The 27,018-nt window shown below is 44.7% G+C and overlaps 1 protein-coding gene across 3 annotated transcripts in view; it reads left to right on the top strand.

Moving 5' to 3' along the window:
- The window catches only part of samd12 (sterile alpha motif domain containing 12), a 124,220-nt gene that overhangs the window by 59,938 nt on the left and 37,264 nt on the right, over nucleotides 1-27,018 (top strand). The gene's annotated exons all lie outside the window — the stretch shown is intronic.

The following is a 27,018-nucleotide window of genomic DNA, read 5'->3' as shown; positions in this document are numbered from 1 at the left end:
AGATTTACCCCGATCAAATGGCCATTGCTCGTGTTTCTTGGCCCAAGCAAGTCTCTTCTTATTATTGGTGTCGTTTAGTTGGGGTTTCTTTGCAGCAATTTGACCATGAAGTTCTGATTCTTGCAGTCTCCTCTGAGCAGTTGATGTTGATGTCTGTTACTTGAACTCTGAAGCATTTATTTGGGCTGCAATTTTTGAGGCTGGTAACTCTGAACTTATCCTCTGCAGCAGAGATAACTCGGGGTCTTCCTTTCATGTGGCCGTCTTCATGAGAGCCAGTTTCATTATAGCGATTGATTGTTTTTGCGACTGCACTTGAAGAAACTTTCAAAGCTCTTGAAGTGTTCCGGATTGACTGACCTTCATGTCTTAAAGTAATGATGGACTGTCATTTCTCTTTGCTTGTTTGAGCTGTTCTTGCCATAATATGAACTTGGTCTTTTACCAAATAGGGCTATCTTCTGTATACCACCCCTACCTTGTCACACCCCAACTGATTGCCTCAATGAAAGAAAATCCACAAATTAACTTTTAACAAGGCACACCTGTTAATTGAAATGCATTCCAGGTGACTACATCATGAAGCTGGTTGGGAGAATGCCAAGAATGCAAAGCTGTCATCAAGGCAAAGGGTGGCTACTTTGAAGAATTTCAAATATAAAATATATTTTGATTTGTTTAACACTTTTTTTGTTGTTGGTTACTACATGTGTTATTTCATAGTTTTGATTTCTTCACTATTATTCTGCAATGTAGAAAATAGTCAAATAAAGAAAAACCCTTGATTGAGTAGGTCTGTCCAAACTTTTGACTTGTACTGAATATTTTTTTTCAAACAGTTGTGGGTAGTTCACATTAGGCTGTATTGAATCTCCAAAATTGTCTGCGCTCCATAGACTGGAAAGTTAGCGGTTAGTTGTTCAAAAATATTCTCCCCTCTGTATTGAATTTCATGGCCATAAACGATGCATAACTCCGACAGTAACTCTTTATTAGAGGCAAACCTCATTAACATGCCATTGGATGCAAGTGAATGCATTACTCTTAGGAACTTGAATGACACAGCACAAAGAGTTTTTTTTATACCAAGTTATCCGTCAAGTGTATTGGACTAATCGGTGGAGATGGATATAGCAGGAAACACTTTAGTTACTATGTTAGAAGAACAATAACTTTAGTAGCAACAATAACTTAATTCTTCAGTCCACTTCACCTATTGTCTTTGCTGTAGGTCATTGGTTAAAACTGTCTCTGCTCTCACTGCATTCTTAAGCAAGAGTGTTTTCTCTAATGAAGAGTCTTTGCACCATAGTCTAAAGTGCAGAGTTTTCTTGCTCCAGGCTCCTTAATGAATTAACTCTCCCTGCTCTATGGCCTCATAGGAATGTCTTCGCTTGGTGATATTTAGTGATAAATAATTTCCTGTCAGCGAGATCCCCCCCCCCCCCCCCCCCCCCCCAAAGAGACCCTATCTGCACCGGAACGTCGGCAAGATGTGATTAACGTGAAGAAAAAGGGAAATGCCTTTAGATGTAATTCTTACCTATAAGACAGAAGCTGAGTGGCATAATATCACTATTTAATGAAGTCCTTAGTTTGGTTACTCCCTATTTAAACTTGAAACACAAGTTTGCCTTAGGTGGCACTACATATTAGGTACCAATCGTGGCTCATATTTGAAAGGTTAGGTGTCATTATGTAGCAAAGTAACGTGGCCGCATTGTTCGTGAAATTGCCTCGGAGCCCTCGCTCATTAGTCGCTAATGTCTGAAAGCTCGGCTACCCACGGTGAGAGACAATGTAGCTACACAGCCCACATGCTAATGAATGTTATGAAGTTTCAGGAAATAATTATTTCTCTCTTTTGTGAAGGCCCAGACTCCATTTACTCCATTTATTTGCACCGTGTTGAGAGGGGCCTAGGCAATGAAGCTATATCAGCCTCCCCACAGTTGGTAATGAGTGGGAAAGGTACTCCGGGTGTTTTGAAACGAGCCTGGAACAAAACACTGTGGCATTTGAAAAGAATAGTTCTACCTTTTGATAACCTCCGGCAACAATTCCCCTCAATATGGAGTAAAAAGGCTCCCTGCTTAGGTTACCAATTAGAGCCACTGTTCTCCCTCACAAATGCCTCAGACCGGACTGCGAGTGTGCGGCAGCCATTTTCTTTCTCCTTTGGTTTCCCTGCATACTCGCATAGAGGGAGTTGAAGAACGTCAAGGTTAGCTGCCAAAGCACATTTCATTTAGTTTTATCCAGGGAGAAGCAGGGAATACAAGAATACAACAAAACCTTCTAACCTGCACTCTCTCTCTCAAGGATGTCAGAGCAGTAGGGCAGTGAAGCATGAACAACACGTGCAGATCTGTTAATGAAGCTGAAGGAGAGAGGGCACCGCTGTGGAATTCAAAAGATGGAATACCCAGGGCAGTGAGAGGGCATGCAGGTAGAATAGCCAGAGGCACTGATGGTACTGTAGTCATACTTGAGGCTCTCTGCAGCATCACCTTCGACCTTTGAACTTGGTAGAAGCACAGAGATATTTCAAACAGACTCCCTGTCAAGGCAGTGCTACGATTCTGATCTGTTAGCTGATGCTATAGACTCTAGAGGCAAAGGCTTTATTAGTTTCATGTCCTACAATGGACCTTTGCAGAGAGCATGGACATTGACTTTATTCAAAAATGAGTTTATCAGGAACGGCAAGTGTTGTGAACATAGTAGACTATTATTACAGATTAACTTTTCAAACTGTTACTCTGCAAATCTATGCACTGAACTTTGCAACAATAATGACCCGGCAGGTCGATTTTAAAGCCGCAAAAAAGCTTGATCGTTTTTTTATCATCTGGTCATGGCGGTTTTAAGTTTCACCCCATTGAGCCACATTCATCAGTTTACAGCGAAACGAAGAGCGTTAAAAAGGCATCGCCCTGCCCTAGCTGGTTCCACTCAGTCTGTAGACAGCCGGCCACTCAGGAGTCCAGACGCCTGCCCGCCCAGGCAGTCGGGCACATGAAGTCAGCTTCCCAGCATTCACTCATGATCTAGTCAACCTGGATCAATACCTAAGAGGGACGCCTTACTGTTGCACCACCAGCCGAGGCCAGCCATTATATATCCCTGGGCCTTGGCTGCTGGCTCCAACCCTATATGGAGGGTTGCTATAGGACTCTTATAGAGTGGTGAGGAAGAGTAGGAGCTCCACGGACCCTTAGTGTCCGGAAGTCATTTAGCCATTCATTGTAGTCATTGCGATCTGTAGAGTTTTCTCGTGTCAATTACCTTGTGACATTCCTGGATTACTCATTATCTTAATAAAGTCAGATTTGAAACAACATATGATAGTCAGTTGAAAAAAAAGGTTAAGGGTACAAGACTGTCTACATACAGTATCTGGCTGTGTTGGCAAAATCACGACATATCCCAATGAGCCAAGCGGGGAGAGGCTGCCCGTTGTCACAGTTCCAAGACCATTCAGAAACGTCCACCTTAACCCTACACCAATGACGCCGGTGGATCTCAAAACTGAACTTGGATCCACGTTAAGTAGCAATGATATCCTTCGCCGCTGTCACCGCCATCTCGAACCGGTCATGACTATTCAAGTTCATTTCCAGCAAATTTGTTAGTTACGTGATTATATAACTAGCAAAGGAGTTTTAAAGTTGAGGATGCAGTATTTGAGGGATTGGCAATGAGGACGAAACTAGCATAGTTCCGCTAGTTTAGCTGGGGAAAACTAGCTCAGGCCTAGTGCACGTGTGCCAGCTGGGCGCTCATGCGTAGAAGGCTAATTCAGGAGACCGATTTGTAGAATTTATCCTCTATCAGGAGCTGAGTGCGACAAGTTTGATTAAACATCACAGACTTTAACTAATAAATCAGATTACTTATATTTAAGGTAATAGTAAAACAAACCTTTAAAACAATGTTTGAGTGAAGCCTGAATACAGAAAATTAAAGGTGAATTAGCTTCTGGACGCAGTACACTCCTCCTCACAACTATACATTTTAGAGGTTTTGGTGGGTTTGTGTTGCCATGGTGACCTTAATGTAGTAGATTGTGTCATGGATCATTTAATGTAGTTTGGAGCATAGCCTGTTTTTCTTGTACTGGTCTTGCTTATTTTGTTTTTGTGACTCTGTGTCTAGTTCTCTCGCTGGAGTGAGTGGCTCTCTCTTTTATCTTAGTACCTTTCTAGTACCTGGTCAATCTTAATCTCAAGGAGTTTGTCAGTATTTGGTCTTTCCGTTACGATTGATAGTGGTTCATTTATAGGCGTGGAACAGATGGGACGTGTTAGCCCATGTTGCCATAGATGCATATGGATGGTCGTAAAAAGGAGGAAGACGGCGCAAGAGAGCAAGGGCATTTTGAGGGAAATGATGTGTATCAAGGGGGTACATAATTTACTTTTATGTCTATAATGCAAGTCCTGGATCATCATTTGTGTGTTCGGGATTTATGATACTGCACTTAGCGATAGCCGCGGCGCTACACCTGATAATCAGTTATTATTGTAACATCTTTCACGTCGAGGGCAAATATGATTGATGTCAGTAATTCATGATTTTAGTTTGAAATGGTAATTACCAGAGAAACATAACACAACATTTAAAGTGGTGGTCATATAATTACCTCCATTGTTCTAAAACAAAGTAGCAAAACAATGTCATTTAATCTCATGGTGGCCATTTTTGTTGACAACCACAAAAATTAAAAGGGCATGTAATTTTCTGATGTTTTTCTAATATTTTAATGACAGAAAATAAAAAATATCTGTTTTCACATATGATGGGTGAACACATATGGTGATGGAAATAAGGAATATGGGTTTATAAAGTGGTGAAGTGCCCCTTTTTTAAAGAGACTTTGAGGAAGATATGCATACTTTTTAGCCAGTAGTTCTGAAAGTAGCCTCTAGCCAAAACGGGTCCCCGAAAAGTGCGTACTACATCATGTGTGTATGTGCAGTACAACGTTGCTCGCTCTCGTGCTCTCTCTGTTGTGTTACTGAGCTGTTGGGCCAGCCCTTGGATAACGTTGGGCAGGCCTGGACCAGGCTTCTTTCACTGTGCAACTCTCTTCAATGTGCATCTTGCTAACTGTCACTCAAATAGAAGGGGCTTAAAGTCATTGTCTGGAACTCAAATTGCTAAGGGTCTGGCACACGTGGCCAAGCTTGCAGTACTCAATGACACCACACATCTTACAGAAAAGTTGCTTTCAAACTAAGAATTTCGTGGCTAATTGAGGTAAGACAGTAATTCTGATTAAAGATTATGCATGTATGAACTATACATCTACAGTGAGGGGAAAAAAGTATTTGATCCCCTGCTGATTTTGTAAGTTTGCCCACTGAATAAGAAATTATCAGTCTATAATTTGAATGGTAGGTTTATTTGAACAGTGAGAGACAGAATACAAACAACAAAAATCCAGAAAAACACATGTCAAAAATTGTATAAATTGATTTTCATTTTAATGAGGGAAATAAGTATTTGACCCCCTCTCAATCAGAAAGATTTCTGGCTCCCAGGTGTCTTTTATACAGATAACGAGCTGAGATTAGGAGCATACTCTTAAAGGGAGTGCTCCTAATCTCAGTTTGTTACCTGTATAAAAGACACCTGTCCACAGAAGCAATCAATCAATCAGATTCCAAACTCTCCACCATGGCCAAGACCAAAGAGCTCTCCAATGATGTCAGGGACAAGATTGTAGACCTACACAAGGCTGGAATGGGCTACAGGACCATCGCCAAGCAGTTTGGTGAGAAGGTGACAACAGTTGGTGCGATTATTCGCAAATGGAAGAAACACAAAATAACTGTCAATCTCCCTCGGCCTGGGGCTCCATGCAAGATCTCACCTCGTGGAGTTGCAATGATCATGAGAACGGTGAGGAATCAGCCCAGAACTACACGGGACGATCTTGTCAATGATCTCAAGGCAGCTGGGACCATAGTTGCCAAGAAAACAATTGGTAACACACTACGCCGTGAAGGACTGAAATCCTGCAGCGCCCGCAAGGTCCCCCTGCTCAAGAAAGCACATATACATGCCCGTCTGAAGTTTGCCAATGAACATCTGAATGATTCAGAGGACAACTGGGTGAAAGTGTTGTGGTCAGATGAGACCAAAATGGAGCTCTTTGGCATCAACTCAACTCGCCGTGTTTGGAGGAGGAGGAATGCTGCCTATGACCCCAAGAACACCATCCCCACCGTCAAACATGGAGGTGGAAACATTATGCTTTGGGGGTGTTTTTCTGCTAAGGGGACAGGAAAACTTCACCGCATCAAAGGGACGATGGACGGGGCCATGTACCGTCAAATCTTGGGTGAGAACCTCCTTCCCTCAGCCAGGGCATTGAAAATGGGTCGTGGATGGGTATTCCAGCATGACAATGACCCAAAACACATGGCCAAGGCAACAAAGGAGTGGTTCAGGAAGAAGCACATTAAGGTCCTGGAGTGGCCTAGCCAGTCTCCAGACCTTAATCCCATAGAAAATCTGTGGAGGGAATTGAAGGTTCTATTTGCCAAACATCAGCCTCGAAACCTTAATGACTTGGAGAAGATCTGCAAAGAGGAGTGGGACAAAATCCCTCCTGAGATGTGTGCAAACTTTGTGGCCAACTACAAGAAGCGTCTGACCACTGTGATTGCCAACAAGGGTTTTGCCACCAAGTACTAAGTCATGTTTTGCAGAGGGGTCAAATACTTATTTCCCTCATTAAAATGCAAATCGTTTTATAACATTTTTGATATGCGTTTCTCTGGATTTTTTTGTTGTTATTCTGTCTCTCACTGTTCAAATAAACCTACCATTAAAGTTATAGACTGATCATTTCTTTGTCAGTGGGCAAACGTACAAAATCAGCAGGGGGATCAAATACCTTTTTCCCTCACTGTAGCTCAAAGCGTGAGGTTTAAAAAAATACTTACTGAATTGTTACTGAATACATGACATAATGTGTTACCAGTGTATATATACAGCAGACCATTTCTACTCAGCGATGTTGAATCTGTATAATGTCAATACACTTTAGCGTCAACCTTTGTCGAGTAGTTTGCTATAGCTTGCCGTACTATTTAAATCTCTTATGGTTTTCCTCTGTGAATTCACACCGAGCTCCAACAAAACAGTGCTAATGCCTGTCCCGGCACCGTCTGTAACCTGACTTCTCTGTATTTTTGTGTGTGGCCCTTATCTGGGCTTTTGTCCAGTCCTCCCTGCTGTTCAAGCATGCACTCATGGGGAGAAATGGTGAAACACAGTCCTGCATGAGGTACACTGCTCAACATACCATCATCAAATATAATTGGTGCTATTACACCTTATTTATTTTTATATTTTCTTTGGCGCTTACAAAAATGTCAGGCTGTTTTTTTTTTCATTTTTTTTTTTTCATTTTTGAAAAACGATTAAAAGTGATTGTTTGCTTGTCCGTCTAGGATGGAGAGGCTTGAACATGAAAGCTGGAGGATAACAAAAGTAAATGTGTTTCTCTTAGGCTTAGTAATGCCAGTGTTGTGACTTCACTTTCATTAATCTGATGATTGTTTATTTAATCCACTAACTATGTTTAATTGTTACCTGATTAATCATGTAACAACTAATTAGGAATTTGGGCCACCACAGAAGAGGTTGTTTAAAGAGTTACCATCTCCCAAATGATAAGGTCTTTACCTACAACATCCATTAAACGGTCAACATATTAATTATTAATTATTACCTCTTATCATGTCATCATTCTGAACAGTCGTAACCTCATGCATCTGCAAAAAAACCCAGCCTTGCTCATAATTCAGTACTACACAAATTGGTTTAATTATTTATTTACTAGCTAACTAAATAATAACACAGAATACACACACACACACACACACACACACACACACACACACACACACACACACACACACACACACTAAACTCAGCAAAAAAATGAAACGTCCCTTTTTCAGGACCCTGTCTTTCAAAGATAATTTGTAAAAATCCAAATAAGTTCACAGATCTTCGTTGTAAAGGGTTTAAACACTGTTTCCCATGCTTGTAATGAACCATAAACAATTAAGGAACATGCACCTGTGGAACGGTCGTTAAGACACTAACAGCTTACAGACGGTAGGCAATTAAGGTCACAGTTATGAAAACTTAGGACACTAAAGAGGCCTTTCTACTGACTCTGAAAAACACCAAAAGAAAGATGCCCAGGGTCCCTGCTCATCTGCATGAACGTGCCTTAGGCATGCTACAAGGAGGCATGAGGACTGCAGATGTGGCCAGATGTGTCCGTACTGTGAGACGCCTAAGACAGCGCTACAGGAAGACAGGACGGACAGCTGATTTGCATTTTATTGATGGCAATTTGAATGCACATATAGCGTGATGAGATCCAGAGGCCCATTGTCGTGCTATTCATCCGCCGCCATCACCTAATGTTTCAGCATGATAATGCGCGGCCCCATGTCGTGAGGAACTGTGCACAGTTCCTGGAAGCTTAATACAATTGAAGTCGGAAGTTTACATACACTTAGGTTGGAGTCATTAAAACTTGTTTTTCAACCACTCCAGAAATTTCTTGTTAACAAACCATAGTTTTGGCAAGTCGGTTAGGACATCTACTTTGTGCATGACGCAAGTCATTTTTCCAATAATTGTTTACTGTAACGTGGTGCGTACTGGCGGGAGAGCGAAAACTGATTTACAACGGCGTCGTTTAATAAACATAAAAACCACATCAATGAATGGGTCAAACAAAACCCGGTATCCAACAGCATAATGTGCACAAGCACTACAAGAAACAATTCCGGACAAGGACATGGGGGGAAACACAACATGTAATTGAATGGAATTGGAACCAGGTGTGAGGAAGACAACACAAAACCACTAGAAGGCCGGAACGACGAACGCCGTTCGAACAAGGAGAGGGACCAACTTCGGCGGAAGTCGTGACAGTACCCCCCCGACGCATGGCTCCAGCAGCGCATCGACACTGGCCTCGGGGATGACCCAGAGGGCGAGGCGCAGGGCGATCCGGACGAAGACGATGGAACTCCTACATCATTGAAGGGTCCAACACGTCCTCGACCGGAACCCAGCACCTTTCCTCCGGACCGTATCCCTCCCACTCCACGAGATACTGAAGGCCCCTCGCCCGACGCCTCGAATCCAGGAGGGAGCGAACGGAGTACGCCGGGGCCCCCTCGATGTCCAGAGGGGGCGGAGGAACCTCCCGCACCTCAAACTCCTGGAGCGAACCAGCCACCACCGGCCTGAGGAGAGACACATGGAACGAGGGATTAATACGGTAATCTGGGGGAAGCTGTAACCTGTAGCATACCTCGTTCAGTCTCCTCAGGACTTTGAATGGCCCCACAAACCGCGGGCCCAGCTTCCGGCAGGGCAGGCAGAGGGGCAGGTTTCGGGTCGAGAGCCAGACCCGGTCCCCTGGTGCGAACACCGGGGCCTCACTGCAGTGGCGGTCTGCGTTCTCTTTTTGGCGTAGCGCGGCCCGCTGAAGGTGAACATGGACAACTTCCCATGTCTCCTCCGTGCGCCTGAACCAGTCGTCCACCGCAGGAGCCTCGGTCTGACTCTGATGCCAAGGCGCCAGAACCGGCTGGTACCCCAGTACGCACTGGAAGGGAGAGAGGTTAGTGGAGGAGTGGCTAAGCGAGTTCTGTGCCATCTCAGCCCAGGGCACGAACGCCGCCCACTTCCCCGGCCGGTCCTGGCAATAGGACCGCAGAAACCTTCCCACATCCTGGTTTACTCTTTCCACCTGCCCGTTACTCTCGGGGTGAAACCCTGAAGTAAGGCTGTCCGAGACACCCAGACGTTCCATGAACGCCTTCCAGACCCTAGACGTGAACTGGGGACCTCGATCAGACACTATATCCTCAGGCACCCCGTAGCCGGAAAACGTGCGTAAACAAGGCCACCGCAGTCGGTATGGCCGTAGGGAGACCGGGCAGAGGGAGGAGACGACAGGACTTAGACAAACGATCCACAATGACCAGGATCGCGGTGTTACCCTGTGAGGGTGGAAGATCAGTCAGAAAATCCACCGACAGGTGCGACCAAGGCCGTTGTGGAACGGGTAAGGGGTGTAGCTTACCCCTGGACAGGTGCCTAGGAGCCTTACACTGGGCGCACACCGAGCAGGAGGAAACATAAACCCTCACGTCCTTAGCCAAGGTAGGCCACCAGTACCTCCCGCTCAAACAGCGCACTGTCCGACCGATCCCAGGAGGACCAGAGGGAGCCGTGTGGGCCCAATAGATCAACCGGTCACGAACAGCAGACGGTACATACAGACGCCCAGCGGGACACTGGAAGGTAGCGGGCTCTGCACGTAACGCCTGCTCAATGTCCGTGTCCAGCTCCCACATTACCGGAACCACCAGGCAGGAGGCTCCTCTGTGTCATACAGTCGGGACAATGCGTCTGCCTTCACGTTCTGGGAGCCTGGTCTGTTGGAAAGGGTAAACACAAAATGGGTGAAAAACATGGCCCACCTTGCCTGGCGAGGGTTCAGTCTCATCACTGCCCGGATGTACTCCAGATTGCGGTGGTCGTTCCAGATGAGAAAAGGGTGTTTAGCCCCCTCAAGCCAATGTCTCCACACCTTCAAGGCCATGACAACTGCCAACTGCTCCCGGTCCTCCAGGTCATAGTTTCGCTCCGCCGGGCTGAGCCTCTTAAAGAAGAAGGCACAGGGGCGGAGCTTCGGTGGCGTATCCGAGCGCTGAGAGAGCACAGCTCCTATCCCAGCCTCGGACGCGTCCACCTCCACTATGAACGCCAAAGAGGGATCCGGATGGGCCAGCACGGGAGCCGAGGTAAACAGAGCCCTCAGGTGACTAAAAGCCCTGTCCGCCTCAGCCGACCACTGGAAACGCACCAGGCCCCCCTTCAGCAGTGAGCCGCTACCTGACCAAAACCTCAGATAAACCTCCGGTAGTAGTTGGCAAACCCTAAGAACCGCTGCACCTCCTTTACCGTGGTGGGAGTCGGCCAATTGCGCAAGGCTGAAATGTGGTCACTCTCCATCTCCACCCCTGAGGTGGAAATACGATACCCTAGGAAGGAGACGGACTGCTGGAAAAACAGGCATTTCTCAGCCTTGACGTACAGGTCATGCTCCAACAGGCGACCAAGCACCCTGCGCACCAGGGACACATGCTCGGCGCGTGCTGTGGAATAAATCAGAATGTCATCAATATACACCACTACACCCTGTCCGTGCAGGTCCCTGAAAATCTTGTCTACAAAGGCTTGAAAGACTGATGGTGCATTGATCAACCCGTACGGCATGACGAGGTACTCATAGTGCCCTGAGGTGGTACTGAAAGCCGTCTTCCACTCATCTCCCTCTCGGATACGCACCAGGTTGTAAGCGCTCCTGAGATCTAATTTGGTGAAGAAGTGCACCCCGTACATTGACTCAATCGCTGTGGCTATGAGTGGTAGCGGGTAACTATACCTCACAGTGATCTGGTTAAGACCCCGATAGTCAATACACGGGCGCAGACCTCCCTCCTTCTTCTTCACAAAAAGAAACTCGAGGAGAAGGGTGAAGTGGAAGACCGAATGTACCCCTGACACAGGGATTCGGAGACATATGTTTCCATAGCCTCCGTCTCCACCTGTGTGAGGGGATAAAGGTGACTCCTGGGAAGTGCATCGTCTACCAGGAGATCTATCGCACAATCGCCCCGTCGATGGGGTGGTAATTGAGTCGCCTTCTTTTTAGAGAAGGCGAGAGCCAAATCGGCATATTCAGGGGGAATGCGCACGGTGGAGACCTGGTCTGGACTTTCCACCATAGTAGCTCAACGGAAACCCCTAAACACCTCCCCGAGTACACCCACGACCACCCCGTGAGAGCCCTCTGTGGCCAAGAAACAGTGGGGTCATGACAAACTAACCAGGCTAGGCCTAGCACCACGAGAAACGCAGGAGAGTTAATAAGGAAGAGACTAATTCTCTCCTTGTGCCCCCCCTCTATCACCATGCCCAGAGGAGCGGTGGCCTCCCTAATCAAACCTGACCCTAATGGTCGACTATCTAAGGCGTGAACGGGAAAGGGCACAGCCACGGGAACAATGGGGATCCCTAAACTATGAGCGAAGGTTCTATGTATAAAATTCCCAGCCACGCCTGAATCGACGAGCGCCTTATGCTGGGAATGCTGCACACATATGTGCAACAGAGGGCTCTGGGTGAGAATGGTGCTGTCTCACCTGAGGTGACGCCAGAGCGCCCTGCCTGCTGCCTCGATCCCCAGAGAAACCAACCCGGCACCGACCGGTAGTGTGACCTCTGCGGCCACAGATGGTGCACGAGCTGGAACCCCCTCCGGTCTTCCTGCGCACCACCCCTCCCAGCTCCATGGGTATAGGAGAGGGGGTGCGGGGGGATGGAACCAACAGACCCCGATCTGGACGTCCGCGGGTAGCCAGCAGGTTGTCCAGCCGGATGGACAGGTCCACCAGCTGGTCGAACGTGAGGTTGGTGTCTCTGCAGGCCAACTCCCGACAGACGTCCTCGCGCAGACTGCAGCGATAATGGTCGATCAGGGCCCTGTCGTTCCATCCCACGCCGGCAGCCAGGGTCCTAAACTCCAGGGCGAACTCCTGGGCACTCCTCGTCCCCTGCCTCAGATGGAAGAGGCGTTCACCCGCCGCTCTACCCTTGGGCGGGTGGTTGAAGACTGCCCGGAAGCGGCGGGTGAACTCCTCAAACTGGTCCAACGCCGCATCTCCCTCTCTCCACACGGAGTTGGCCCACTCCAGGGCTTTCCCGGTGAGGCACGAGATGAGGGCGGACACCCTCTCACGGCCCGAAGGAGCCGGGTGGACGGTGGCCAGGTATAGGTCCAGTTGTAAAAGAAACCCTTGGCAGTTCGCAGCCTTCCCATCGTATTCCTGGGGCAGGGAGAGATGAATCCCACTGGGACCAGGAGAAGGAGGGGCGCTTAGTGGAGACCCCGGTTGTGCTGGTGGAGGCGCTGGGAGAACTCCCTGTCTCTCCCAGCGGTCCATTGTCTGAACAACGTGGTCCATGGCGATGCCAAGATGGTGGAGCATTGCTGCGTGCTCCCGGACACGCTCCTCCACCCCTATACCCGGGGTACCTGCTCCTGCTGACTCCATAGCTTCGGTCCGGAATTTTGTAACGTGGTGAGTACCGGCGGCAGAGAAGTCAGGCGCAGGAGAGCGAAAACTGATTTACAACGGTGTCATTTAATAAACATAAAAACCACCGTAAACAGAACAATCAATGAGTGGGTCAAACAAAACCCGGTATCCACCAGCATAACGTGCACAAGCACTACAAGAAACAATTCCGGACAAGGACATGGGGGGAAACAGAGGGTTAAATACACAACATGTAATTGAATGGAATTGGAACCAGGTGTGAGGAAGACAAGACAAAACGAATGGAAGATGAAAAGTGGATCGGCGATGGCTAGAAGGCCGGCAACGTCGACCGCCATACGCCGCCCGAACAAGGAGAGGGACCAACTTCGGCGGAAGTCGTGACATTTACAGACAAATTATTTCACTTATAATTCACTGTATCACAATTCCAGTGGGTCGGAAGTCTACATACACTAAGTTGACTGTGCCTTTAAACAGCTTGGAAAATTCCAGAAAATGATGTCATGGCTTTAGAAGCTTCTGATAGGCTAATTGACATCATTTGAGTCAATTGGAGGTGTACTTGTGGATGTATTTCAAGGCTTACCATCAAACTCAGTGCCTCTTTGCTTGACATCATGGGAAAATCAAAAGAAATCAGCCAATACCTCAGAAAAAAAGACCTCCACAAGTCTGGTTCATCCTTGGGAGATATTTCCAAACGCCTGAAGGTACCACGTTCATCTGTACAAACAATAGGAGACACGTTATGTCTCCTAGAGATGAATGTACTTTGGTGCGAAAAGTGCAAATCAATCCCAGAACAACAGCAATGGACCTTGTGAAGATGCTGGAGGAAACAGATACAAAAATATCTATATTCACAGTAAAACGAGTCCTATATCGACATAAGCTGAAAGGCCGCTCAGCAAGGAAGTAGCCAACTGCTCCAAAACCGCCATAAAAAAAGCCAGACTACGGTTTGCAATTGCACATGGGGACGAAGATCGTACTTTTTGGAAAAATGTCCTCTGGTCTGATGAAACAAAAATAGAGCTGTTTGGCCATAATTACCATCGTTATGTTTGGAGGAAAAAGGGGGAGGCTTGCAAGCCGAAGAACACCATCCCAACCGTGAAACACGGGGGTGGCAGCATCATGTTGTGGGGGTGCTTTGCTGCATGAGGGATTGGTGCACTTCACAAAATAGATGGCATCATGAGGGAGGAAAATTATGTAGATATATTGAAGCAACATCTCATCTCAAGTTAAAGCTTTGTCCATTTGGAAGACCCATTTGCGACCATGACCCCAAGCATACTTCCAAAGTTGTGGCAAAATGGCTTAAGGACAACAAGGTCAAGGTATTGGAGTGGCCATCACAAAGCCCTGACCTCAATCCTATAGAAAATGTGTAGGCAGAACTGAAAAAGCGTGTGCGAGCAAGGAGGCCTACAAACCTGACTCAGTTACACCAGCACTGTCAGGAGGAATGGGCCAAAATTCACCCAACTTATTGTGGGCAGCTTGTGGAAGGCTACCTACAATGTTTGACCCAAGTTAAACAATTTAAAGGAAATGCTACCAAATACTCATTGAGTGCATGTAAACTTCTGACCCACTGAGAATATGATGAAAAAAATAAAAGCTTAAATAAATCATTCTCTCTACTATTATTCTGACATTTAACATTCTTAAAATAAAGTGGTGATCCTAACTGACGTAAGACAGGGAATTGTTACTAGGATTAAATGTCAGGAATTGTGAAAAATGTAATTTAATTGTATTTGGCTAAGGTGTATGTAAACTTCCGACTTCAACTGTATGTCCCAGTTCTTCCATGGCCTGCATACTCACCAGACATGTCACCCAATGAGCAGTTTTGGATGCTCTGGATTAACGTGTATGGCAGCGTGTTCCAGTTCCTACCAATATCCAGCAACTTCACACAGCCATTGAAGAGGAGTGGGACAACATTCCACAGGCCACAATCAACAGCCTGATCAACTCCATGTGAAGGATGTGTCAAGCTGCATGAGGCAAATTATGGTCACACCAGATACTGACTGGCTTTCTGGTCCACACCCCTACTTTTTTTTTAAGGTATCCATGACTAACCGATGCATATCTGTATACCCAGTCATGTGAAATCCATAGATTAGAGCCCAATGAATTGATTTCAATTGACTGAACTGTAAAATCTTTGAAATTGATGCATGTTGCGTATATAAACCCTGGGTTACTGATGCTACAATATGTAATTTCCAATGAGAGGCTTTGAAGCCACTGGTCGGCCATATTGGCACTCCCCAGAAGAAGCAGTCCTACCATAGGAATGAATGGTATTCTGCAGTATTTTTGTTAAATGTTAAGGACAGAATTACATGTACTTTTTTGTTGTTGTAGTGGGGACAGTAACATTAGAACATTAACATTTTCCTTACAGTATTTTTTTTTTTCATGTTTAGCTCACATACTATAATTTAGAAATATGAATTAAGGTGTCTGTAATAGAATAAACATGGCAAAAACAAATGCATTTCTATAGCTTCCAAAATATATTTTACAATGGTGGTGGAGAGCCCAGATGGAGGCACGGTGGCATCAAAACAGCGCTCGTAGTCATATTGTGTGTGTGTGTGTGTGTGTGTGTGTGTGTGTGTGTGTGTGTATATATATATATATATATATATATATATATATATATATATATATATAAATCATTGAAGGGATGCAACACCATTCTTCCACAATAAATAAAATGTTGGAGTTTTGTTGATGGTGGTGGCAACCGCTGTCACAGAATTTCCCATAAATGTTCAATTGTGGACTACAGGAAAAGGAGCACCGAGCACGTCCCCATTCTCATCGACGGGGCTGTAGTGGAGCAGGTTGAGAGCTTCAAATTCCTTGGTGTCCACATCAACAACAAACTAGAATGGTCCAAACACACCAAGGCAGTCGTGAAGAGGGCACGACAAAGCCTATTCCCCCCCAGGAAACTAAAAAGATTTGGCATGGGTCCTGAGATCCTCAAAAGGTTCTACAGCTGCAATATCGAGAGCATCCTGACCGGTTGCATCACTGCCTGGTATGGTAATTGCTCGGCCTCCGACCGCAAGGCACTTCAGAGGGTAGTGCGTACAGCCCAGTACATCACTGGGGCTAAGCTGCCTGCCATCCAGGACCTCTGCACTAGGCGGTGTCAGAGGAAGGCCCTAAAAATTGGCAAAGACCCCAGCCACCCCATCCAGCCACCCCATTCATAGACTGTTCTCTCTACTACCGCATGGCAAGCGGTACCGGAGTCCCAAGTCTAGGACAAAAAGACTTCTCAACAGTTTTTACCCCCAAGCCATAAGACTAATGAACCCGGACTATTTGCATTGTGTGCCCCCCCCCCAAGCCCTCTTCTACGCTGCTGCTACTCTCTGTTTATCTTATATGCATAGTCACTTTAACTGTACATTCATGTACCTCAATTGGGCCGACCAACCAGTGCACCCGCACATTGGCTAACCGGGCTATCTGCATTGTGTCCCACCACCCGCCAACCCCTCTTTTTACGCTACTGCTACTCTCTGTTCATCATATATGCATAGTCACTTTAACCATACCCACATGTACATACTACCTCAATCAGCCTGACTAACCGGTGTCTGTATATAGCCTTGCTACTCTTATTTTCAAATGTATTTTTACTGTTGTTCTATTTCTTTACTTACCTACACGCGCACGCGCACACACACACACATACCTTTTTTTGTCGCACTATTGGTTAGAGCCTGTAAGTAAGCATTTCACTGTAAGGTCAAGACCTATTGTATTCGGCACACGTGACAAATAAACTTTGATTTGATTTGAATTGGGTTGAATTCTGGTGACCGAGATGGCATATCGTTTACATTGTTTTCAGGCTCATCAAACCATAACGTGACCTGTAGATGGGGGCATTGTCATCCTATAGCCATTGTAGCCAAAATAATGTCCAGCCCAGCATTTCTATATATGACCCTATGTATGATGGGATGTTAATTGCTTAATTAACTCAGGAACCACCCCTGTGTGGAAGCACCTGCTTTCAATATACTTTTGTATTCCTCATTTACTCAATTGTTTCATTTATTTTGGAAGATACCTGTATCTTGTGGTGGCCAAAGCTCTTTTAGTTTTACAGCTACCTCAGAGAGATATCCAGGTACTGGGTATCAGTCAGAAATGTGTTGATCCCAACTTAGTTTCAACAGCCTACCAACATACCAGCCTACTGTGGTTCTCAACTGGTTTTACCTCTGGACCCAAATTGGACCAGGTTGTCGCAGTCGCGACCCAATATTCGCATTGCGAACAAGAATTGCCAAAGTACAATATGGAAAACTATATTTAAAAATGTGGGTTTAGACCCACCAGTTGAGAATCGCTACCATAACATGTATTGCCGTTTGATAAGATTTGGCCTCTCATGGTTTACTGAATGAAAAGTGCATAGAAGTGCCTTTTATCTTTATAACTGAGACTAAATGAATTCACAAGGCTTGGAGCTTCAGAGAGCTTCTAACTTTCATTTTAATGACTTTATAAATATATACAGGCAAGGTCTGCCAGGAGGGTGAAATATAAATGAGGCTTTTATTTGTAAGTTATATTTATCTTGATCCATTTTTCCTCTCTGCGTCTATCTTGTTTGCTTGTGTGTGTGTGTGTGTGTGTGTGTGTGTGTGTGTGTGTGTGTGTGTGTGTGTGTGTGTGTGTGTGTGTGTGTGTGTGTGTGTGTGTGTGTGTGTGTGTGTGTGTGTGTGTGTGTGTGTGTGTGTGTGCGCGTATGTATGTATGTGAGTGCACGCACACCTGTGTTCGTTAGTTTGCTTGCTCGTTTGATACGACATCCCTTACTATACCCCTGTAATGCTACTTCATATTTCGGTTTGTGTGTGTCAGGTGTCGTTGTCATCTGTGCATCATCAAGCATCAGGATGAGCACAAGCCCACCACCGTGCACGTTGTCGGGCCGCCACAGGCTTAACTTGCCCTCTATTAAAGATGCACGGTCTTCAAAGAGGGAGTTATTAAACCCCAGGGCCCCACTTTGTGACGCTCTGTTTGTAGCATTGTACTGAGTTTAAAGGAGGTTCATTGAAAGGTCTTTTAGCCATTCCGGTTGATTGATCTCACTCTGGCCCCTTTGATATGCGAGCTAAGAATGCCGGTCTGCTCGCTCTCTCTCTCGCTCTCTCTCAGACCTCTCGCTCTGTCGGCCTTCTTTCTGTCAGCCCTCTTTCTCTCGCCCCTTTGGCCCTGCTCGTGCCAGATGCCATGTTTGAGGGACACTCCTGATTTTAATTACATCCTTTGATTATCTTCCAAACTGAACTCCTCATCTTGGGGGAGAGAGAGAGAGATTGCTGATGATACAGACCTGGGCTGCCTCAGTGCCTCTGCCAGGCAGCACCGCCGTAAAGAAGAGATCTGTGTCCAGCCAACGCTGAGATGTGTCCCCACTGAGATATTCTCTCAATACGCATGGGAATTTACTAGAAGAAATGTTTGTCTTCGAGTGTCTTGTTGAAGATGGGCTGCAGAGTTAGCTGAGAGGGGTTAGCCTAGCCTAGGCTAGCACCTGGCTGTAGTGGTACCAGTATACAGATGTTAACATGCTGTAGATTCATAGTTATGACATGACATTAATGGGTTGGACATTTCCAGTCATATGATCTAGCTGTAAACATGTGCAACAATTTCTTCTGTTTTATGACCTGCAGTGCCCGTCATGGTGGATGTGATTTGTTGCCGTGGGACGGCAGCCATTTTGAAATCCACGTCATCCGATGAATGAGCAGTATTCCTTTGTCTTAATCACATTTAATGGGGTAACTCTTAAAGCCCGCACAGACTGTACGATTTGAACTGTTTTATGCCACGATTTTGCCGGGGGCATATTCTTAGGCTGTAAACAATTGTCGGACATCTTGGCTTGTTCAGTGTGACAGGTTCTAGGTCAGATTTTTAAGCACCACTACATGCGGTCGTAGACTCCGACAAAGTTCTGGCAGTGTCCAAAATGTTTTGACCAATAGGAACACAATTATTGCTTTGCAAGAAGAACAATTTCCCTAATCTGGTTTAGCCTACATTACACATCTGAAATCAGGCTACCGGATAGGGTTTTGATAAATGCACAGACTTGCCAATCAAAATAAACGTTCTAACACAGCGACCATGTCAATTTTGGGAAGCCTATTTGATTCGGAGTTCGGACATATACAGATAGTTTTTACATACAATTTCTAAGATTCATACGGTCAGTTTTTTTTCTCCCCCGAACTCACTCCATTCATGCATAAGCATAGAGAGAGGAATGCTCTACTGGTGCTGGCACATGTGCAGATCAAATACAAACTTGGAGTCACCCGATTATATGGTGTGTGGTCCTCCCACTATGACCCGGGAAACCATACAGTTTATTAGGCTACAGATGATGAACTTCACAGGGTGTTGAAAGTGCATGTTGTGAGCATGATTCTCCTTTCCAATAAATATCGAGGGTCTTATTCCGGTGACATGATGCTCCATCGATCTGCTGTTTGACAAATACAAATATTCTAGCTCTTTCCCATAATAATCTCAGGTAGACTCGGTCCCGTGTGCCTCAGTTGGTAGAGCATGGCGCTTGCAACACCAGGGTCGTGGGTTCAATTCCCACTGGGGCCCAGTATGAAAATGTAGGCACTCACTACTTACTGTAAGTCACTCTGAATAAGAGCATCTGCTGAATGACTAAAATGTCAACTGTAGCCTGCCCATACAGCCTTCCCGCACTGTATCTGTGAGTTGTTGGCTAGAGTGCATATGCCAAGACCAGAGTAAGCACATTTGCTATTTCAAACAACTGTTTTTGTGACAAAACTATCTGTAGAATTGAAAAATGCGATGGGAACACATTGAACTTTCGATTTTTATTCAGTACATGAACACTAAAGCAAAACATAGCATTTTGTATGCACTATGTCATCACACACTGATCACGCCAATGGGATGGGAACCTAGTTACTGAAATTCACTGTCGGGGCCCAAGTCTGACAGGAGACACATTAAAAGAGGGACAGTGTGTTCTGACACACTGTCCCTCTTTTAATGTGTCTCCATCTAATCACACATAATCAATTAAAGAGAAATTGCAGAAAGGCAGAGCGGAAGTGGAGAAAGTCAAAGTTGCAGGTCCATTATGATATTCTGAGAGAGCAACTTGACACAAGGCAATTAGAAATGCCAGATGGGCCCATTTTTCTAACTTGATCACTATTAATCAGAATAATTTGAGAGTGCTCTTCTCAACCTGATAAATCCTACCCCCGCAAAACTATGTGAACTTCCACATAAAATAACCAATAATAGGCTGGGTGTCAGTCAAGCAAGACCTGATGAGAAGTTTGATTTGTGCCCTAGCCTACCACGCAAAGGCACTATGGGTTGATTTTCCCTGGTTGACACAGACATGCTCAGGAAAGTGATTTCATAACTTATGCCTTCTACCTGCCTTCTCGATCCTATCGCCACCACCTTCTTCAAAACAGTTTTTTAATTGCATATCTGAAGAAGTGCAAGCTATTGTTAATCACCCCCTGTTCACAGTCACTTTCCCCACTGCACTAAAAACTGCTATGGTCAAACCCCTTCTGAAGAAAAGTAATCTAGTTTCTTCAGCTCTTAGCAATTTTCGGCCAATCTCCGACCTTCCACTCTTAAACAAAATTCTTGAGAAATTGGTTTTCAAACAGCAAAATAATTTTTTAAGAGCCAACACAGACGCCAAACAGCTCTCTGTCCTTGTAATCTTGGATTTAAGTACTGTATTTGGTTTAGGACCTATTTAACCGGTCAAACGTTTGTCACCCTTGGTGAACATAATGCAGAGAAAATACATGCCACGTGGCATTCCACAAGGTTCGATTTTGGGTCCGGTGCTTTTCAGTTTATACAGGGTATTCGGAAAGTATTCTGTAGTGATGCCTCAAGCACTGAGATGCAGTGCCTTAAACCGCTGTGCCACACGGGAGCCCTATGCAGAGAGGGGGAAAAAACTAAAGTATGTTGCTACACTTTAATTAGAATTCCTCTTTAGCCCTCTGTTCTTTATAATAGTTCAATTTATTGTCATTTGTTCCGCTCCTGGCAATGAGCCCCTCTTCATCTCTCTCTTTCCCTATTCCTCCCTTCTTGTCCTCTACCCCAATCCATCCATCCAAATTGGCTCCGTAGCGTTTGGCTCGTAGAAAATGAGGAATGATTACATGACACACTTTTTAGTGTCCCTACTATAAAGATGGCGCGGAGAAACCCATAATGGGGTGGAATGAGTCAGGTTGGCCATCGTGCCAGCCGTTTTCTTTGGCACGACCGCCGGTTACAGCGCACACTCGGGGCGTATATGACACAAACTTACCCACTGATATTTATGGGGGAGATATTATTTCTCATTGCGCACACATTAAATCTTAATCGAGAAACATGTTTCTCATCGGTGTGCTTCAGTCCTGGGCCTTATTATTTGCCATTAGGTAGCCATTAGTCAACTGTAACTATTCTCAGAAACCTGCGGTTTCTTTTCCCAAGTCATGTTTGTCTGTTAGCGAAAACTGAACGGGGTACAACTTGCTCAGTTTTCCTCCACCATTCTTAGATCGTCCTACTCTGTCAATCTGTTTATAAGGTCGGTAATAGTGCCAGGCCAGTCTGTCCCATCTAGATGGACATCACACCGTTCCTCTAGATCTCACTTCTGTGTTGAGGCCCACAGATAGCGCTGAGGTTAGCTAACCAGACTGTTACCAAGCTCAGAGAGCCAACTTCAGTCACAGCTACTATAGCTAGATTCGTATCAAAGGTATCTAACTCCTGGGTGTGAGTCGTGCCCCTGTTCTGCTCAGATCAGAGAGTTGGTCTTCTTTGTTATGTACTGTACTGGCTCTCGCAAAGGGACTATGTCCTAGGGGATCATGTTTCCCTGTTGCAATAGATCTATGTTTCTGTAATTAATGAATGCGAGTCAGGGAGAGGGTAGGAGAGTAAGTTATTTGATCATTAAAAGTTATTTTAAAGGTACCAGGTACAGTCGGTGTATTGTAATTCAAACTTTATAAATCGGTGTCATTAAGCACCAAACGGACTGAAACAGTTAGGGTCTACCTGAACTTGTCCAATAGGAAATGCTAGCTTTCCGTTGCAAAACGTTTTGCTACGGTATGCCCTAATAATGAATACAACCCTGATCGAAGACCTGCAGTAGAGACAGTAAATTGGCCTCTTTCACAATCACAGCGATGTTAATAGACTATCATGGAAACGTCAGATATTTACTTCTAAGTTCATTATGAACTGTTTTATGAGAGAACACATTCTTTATCTGTCTCCATTAGAGACAGAAAGTCTATACTGAGTAGCTTATCTCTCTGAGCACACAGTGGCAGTAGCCAGCTCCATATGTTATCTATGTAATAGACTACATTTTATGTCTGCGTTAAGCTGCATTACATTCTGGCCTCGACAGAGATGTATTAACTTGCAGGTCGACAAATGACCTTTTTGAAATGTTCTGGATCTGAAGAGAAGGGGGATTCCTTCAGCTCATCCACACCGGCTGCATACTTTTACTCGGAGTAGCAGTGGACGTATGCACCCTCACTTATTCATCACCTCCAGATTTGCAGCGGAGCCATGAAAGAAAGTACTTCAACTCCCTCCTCTCATCTCCGAAGAACATTTTTCATCTTCCTGAAAAGAACATGAGACGTCCGTTTTTTTTCTCCTCATGCTTCCGCATTCCACAGCGAAACTGTGTTTTTCCCTCCCTCCATCTCTCTCTCATTCTCTCTCTCTCTGTCTCTCTCGGCTACTCCTGTACTTTTGAACTTTTTTACTCTTAATCCCATTGCCTAAAATATGCCTGCGCCGTCTGAAGCCCAGCCGGTCCAGGAGAAACTCTGGTGTCTGCGGAAGAGGGAATTAGAGTACTTCTGTTCGCCCTCTCTCTCCAGCCAAGTGGAAATTAACAGCGCGAGAGGAAGAGGAATGGAGAGAGTGAGGAGGAAAAAGATTTAAGGCTGTAACAGTACCAGCACTCTCTCCAACCTCTCTCTGGGCATGCTTAATGCCATTTATAGTTGTGTTTCCATTTGTCTGATGTGTATGTGCATGAAATCTTTGCTATCCCAGAATTGCAGAGATTCACCTTATATGTTGTGCTCTTCTAGATCATATCTTGAGCTTAATGCACAGACATTGAGAGTGAAATGCATGACTATTGTTTCCTGGTGGCGGACAGATAGACGAGGGGGAGCAGTGGAGGAGAAAGGAGGGGGACGGTAAGATGGAGAAATAGACACAGAGGTGGAGAGGGAGACAAAGAGAGGAGGCAGAGAACGAGAAAAGAGGATGAGGGCGGGAGACAGACTGCTTAAGCGGCAGAGACTCGGGGGAAATACCCAAGCAATATCCCAACCAACCTGCCTCTGCCACCCTGCCCCACACAATTACAATATATCTGACAGAGATATTGAGCGCGGATCCCTTGCCATTTCTGTTGATGCACCGGCCGTCAAGAGGCAAGGGTTTTATATAAAATTACAAAAAATTGAATTAATACGGTCTTATTGAAAAGAGGAGGCTCGGCCAGCCGGGGAAAATAACAATGCGAGTTTCTTTCTCCAGAGTCCTCTCTTCCTCAGATAGCAGGTGGAGCTTTGGCCGGACCATGTTGTTCAGTTAGGCTCATTACTCATTGTGCGAGAATAGAAATGGAGATTGCTTGGGGGCTGCTACCTTGATATTAGGTAGAATAGAATAAATAGAAAATAAATCTGTGGATACTGCAAGAAAAGCAAGGGGTTGACTGAAGCACTAGTCACTTGTTATCCTTTCAGGCTGTGCTGTTTGGAAGACCATTTTCCCCATCACCCCACCTTAGACGAGCACTTCGGTGAACTTAGAGACCTAATGTAGAGCTGTCCATATTAGTAGAGACAAGCTTAGGGCAGGAGACAAGGCAACCTGTCTGTCAGCCCGACTCTGTCCTCAGCCACTACCCTACCAAGGCACAGTCAGGAGACTATGGCCAGGCAGTCAACTACTGTACAGCTCTGTCTGAGGGACAGCATCTTCCCCTTCGCTTTTTACTGAAGACAGTGAAATTCTCTCTGTCAGAATTTGGGAGGTGCAGGGGACTGGTCAAGGGATGTATCAATTTAAGAGGTTTCTGTACTAGCTTTTTTTGAAAGGTCTTTTTATTTAAGAAAAGTACGATTGTTTTTTTTTGTTTTTTTTTGACAATAGACAACTTAACATTTCAGACATGGATCCACTAAACTAGACATGACGTTGGCTGGGACTTGATGCCCAACCTTTAACATAAAGAAAAAAGACAAAGACAAACACTAACTCAGACATTCATACATTTCGACATTCGTAGATTTCAACAAACATTAATGACATCAAACTTTCTCAAACCGACATGTTCACACAGTATCAATACCCATCTTGTTTGTTCTCATAAGAGTTTTATTTAAAATGTTTCATCCTATGGATATTTCAAGGGTTTGTAATACTTTATGCCATTATGGCCTCAAATTGTGCTATTTAAATCTGTAGCCCACATTTTTTTCAATATTTTCAATAATAATTCATTTGATTAATCCACTTAACGATGGAGGATCATATGATTTCCAGTTTAAGTAAACATTTTCAAAATGATTGAGAAAATAATGTTCCAACCCATTGGGTATCTCATTGCACCCTCATGCCATGTCTTGAAATATGCAGATAGACGGATTAAAAGTAAACTTACATTACAAAACTTCTGACAGCCAACTTTCTAACTCCGCCTATACATTTTTTACATTATAGCATAGGTCTTGGTCCCAAAAAGGAATATTTTGTGACGTTATACCTTTTGCAAAGGATATTGCGGCAAGGTGTGCGTCGGCTTATCCATATAGCCCTACATGGAATCAGTGAATGCAGGATTGTACCTAACCTGTTTAAGTATATTACATGTTGTATTTACCCATTTTCAAAGAATTTGTCTGTCCATTCTCACCTTCACCCTGTTTCATTAGCCCTTTTTAAACATAAAAAAAAATACTGTTACTTTTGAAGTCAACCCAACGCTTTGAAAACAAACCTTACTCTGAACCATAAATGACCTTGATCTCGTGACATTGCTCTGGATTTAATACATTTACCATGGGCTACTGTCATTATCTATCAAATTGCAGATTGGTCTTTTAGGTTAGGTTGTACACTACTGCTAGATACTATACTGTATATGTAGAATACTGCTATGGTATACTACTACTACTACTACAGTTGGTGACCCCAGGGGGATGGATATCCACATCTAAATCTTATTTGTGCTTATTGGGGTTAAGGGGATCACCAAGTCCAGGGGAGAGATCAATCTCTCTCACTCATATACACACACACAGCCCTCAACCTTCTCAGATCTCCCTTCCCGCGCTTGACAAAACCTGTCATAACAATAAAAAATGCAGGATGACTATTTTATGAAGCCTGGAAATGAAAATGAAATGGGTCCATAAATCACATGGAATCTTTAAGTGTTTCCCATGTTTAATTTAGGAACGAGAGAGCGAGACTAAAGCGCTGACTCCACTGCCACCAGTGCGGATGACTACATAGACCTAGATTTTAGAAACTAGTATGTAGCCTCCATGTATAACGAGCCTTATAATGCTATATGCACAGTGACCACCTTCGAAAACTCAAACTAATAGATACAGATGTAGGATCTTAATTTGACCAGTTTCCCACAGCAGAAAAATAATCATGCAGCAACAGGAAATGTGAATTATTGGATTATAATTATTTTACATTTTTGTAGGGATTGATACATTTTTACTTAGGGCAAATCAAGTCTGCAATTTTAAAGTGGAAATTACAAACTGTAGAAGCCTTTTTAAACCTTGAATATACTAGAAGTTAGCATTTCCTGCTGTGCAGGAAAATTCCTACAACATGGTGATCAAATAAGATCCTACATCTGTAAATGCTTTAGCACACTACGCAAAACTAATATACGATCTAGGTATAGACATATTATACAGGCAGAATGAATTATAGATGGGTGTAGACATAGTATTTATTCACAATGTTTATGAGAGCGATATATTTACGCTGTTCAAAATGGTTGGTTTAAGTACAATTAAGTTAAATGGAATCGATGCGAGAGAGACAGACTACATATTTAATCGGAGTAGATCCAGTGTACGCACTTATTTTAGATTATATGCGTATAGTAACAGTATACTGAATTAATTGATAGGTCCTTCCATCGCTCTCTCACACACACACACACACACACAAAGAGAGCAGCTGGATACGGAGGGGAATTATCATGGGACGTGGTGTGAGGGTGTTACTGATTTTGTATAAGGCCTACATTAGGGAGCCCTTTGATCCACAGTACTCCCTTTGCCCTACAAAAACGCAATTAAAATTGTGTGTGTGAAGGACCATCACGTTATTAACACCCTTCTGACATGGCTTAAATGATGAATATGTTTTGCTCTGAGGGGGTAGATGGGGACGTACCCCCTGCGCCCCCTACCTCAGATGTCTGTGTGTGTGTGCATTAGGGATACACAATTCATCTAATTCACATAGAAATCGCAATAGTGATGTGCAATATCCACATCGCAAGAGATATCCATATTGCAATATTTTAAAACGCCACTCAGCCGCGTGTAACATCGGTTTTTCTAGTTTACTCTGTTTGTCGTCTCTCCCGCTCTCCTCTTAAGGCTTTCTCACGCACACAAAGCTTCGCTCAGTCACTCAAGCAGCG

The sequence above is a fragment of the Salmo salar genome, chromosome 27 (assembly GCF_965601325.2).
Source record: "Salmo salar chromosome 27, fSalSal1, whole genome shotgun sequence".
NCBI classification, from domain to species: Eukaryota; Metazoa; Chordata; class Actinopteri; order Salmoniformes; family Salmonidae; genus Salmo; species Salmo salar.
The sequence above is the reverse complement of the archived record's forward strand: the minus strand, read 5'-3'. Positions and strand labels throughout refer to the sequence as shown.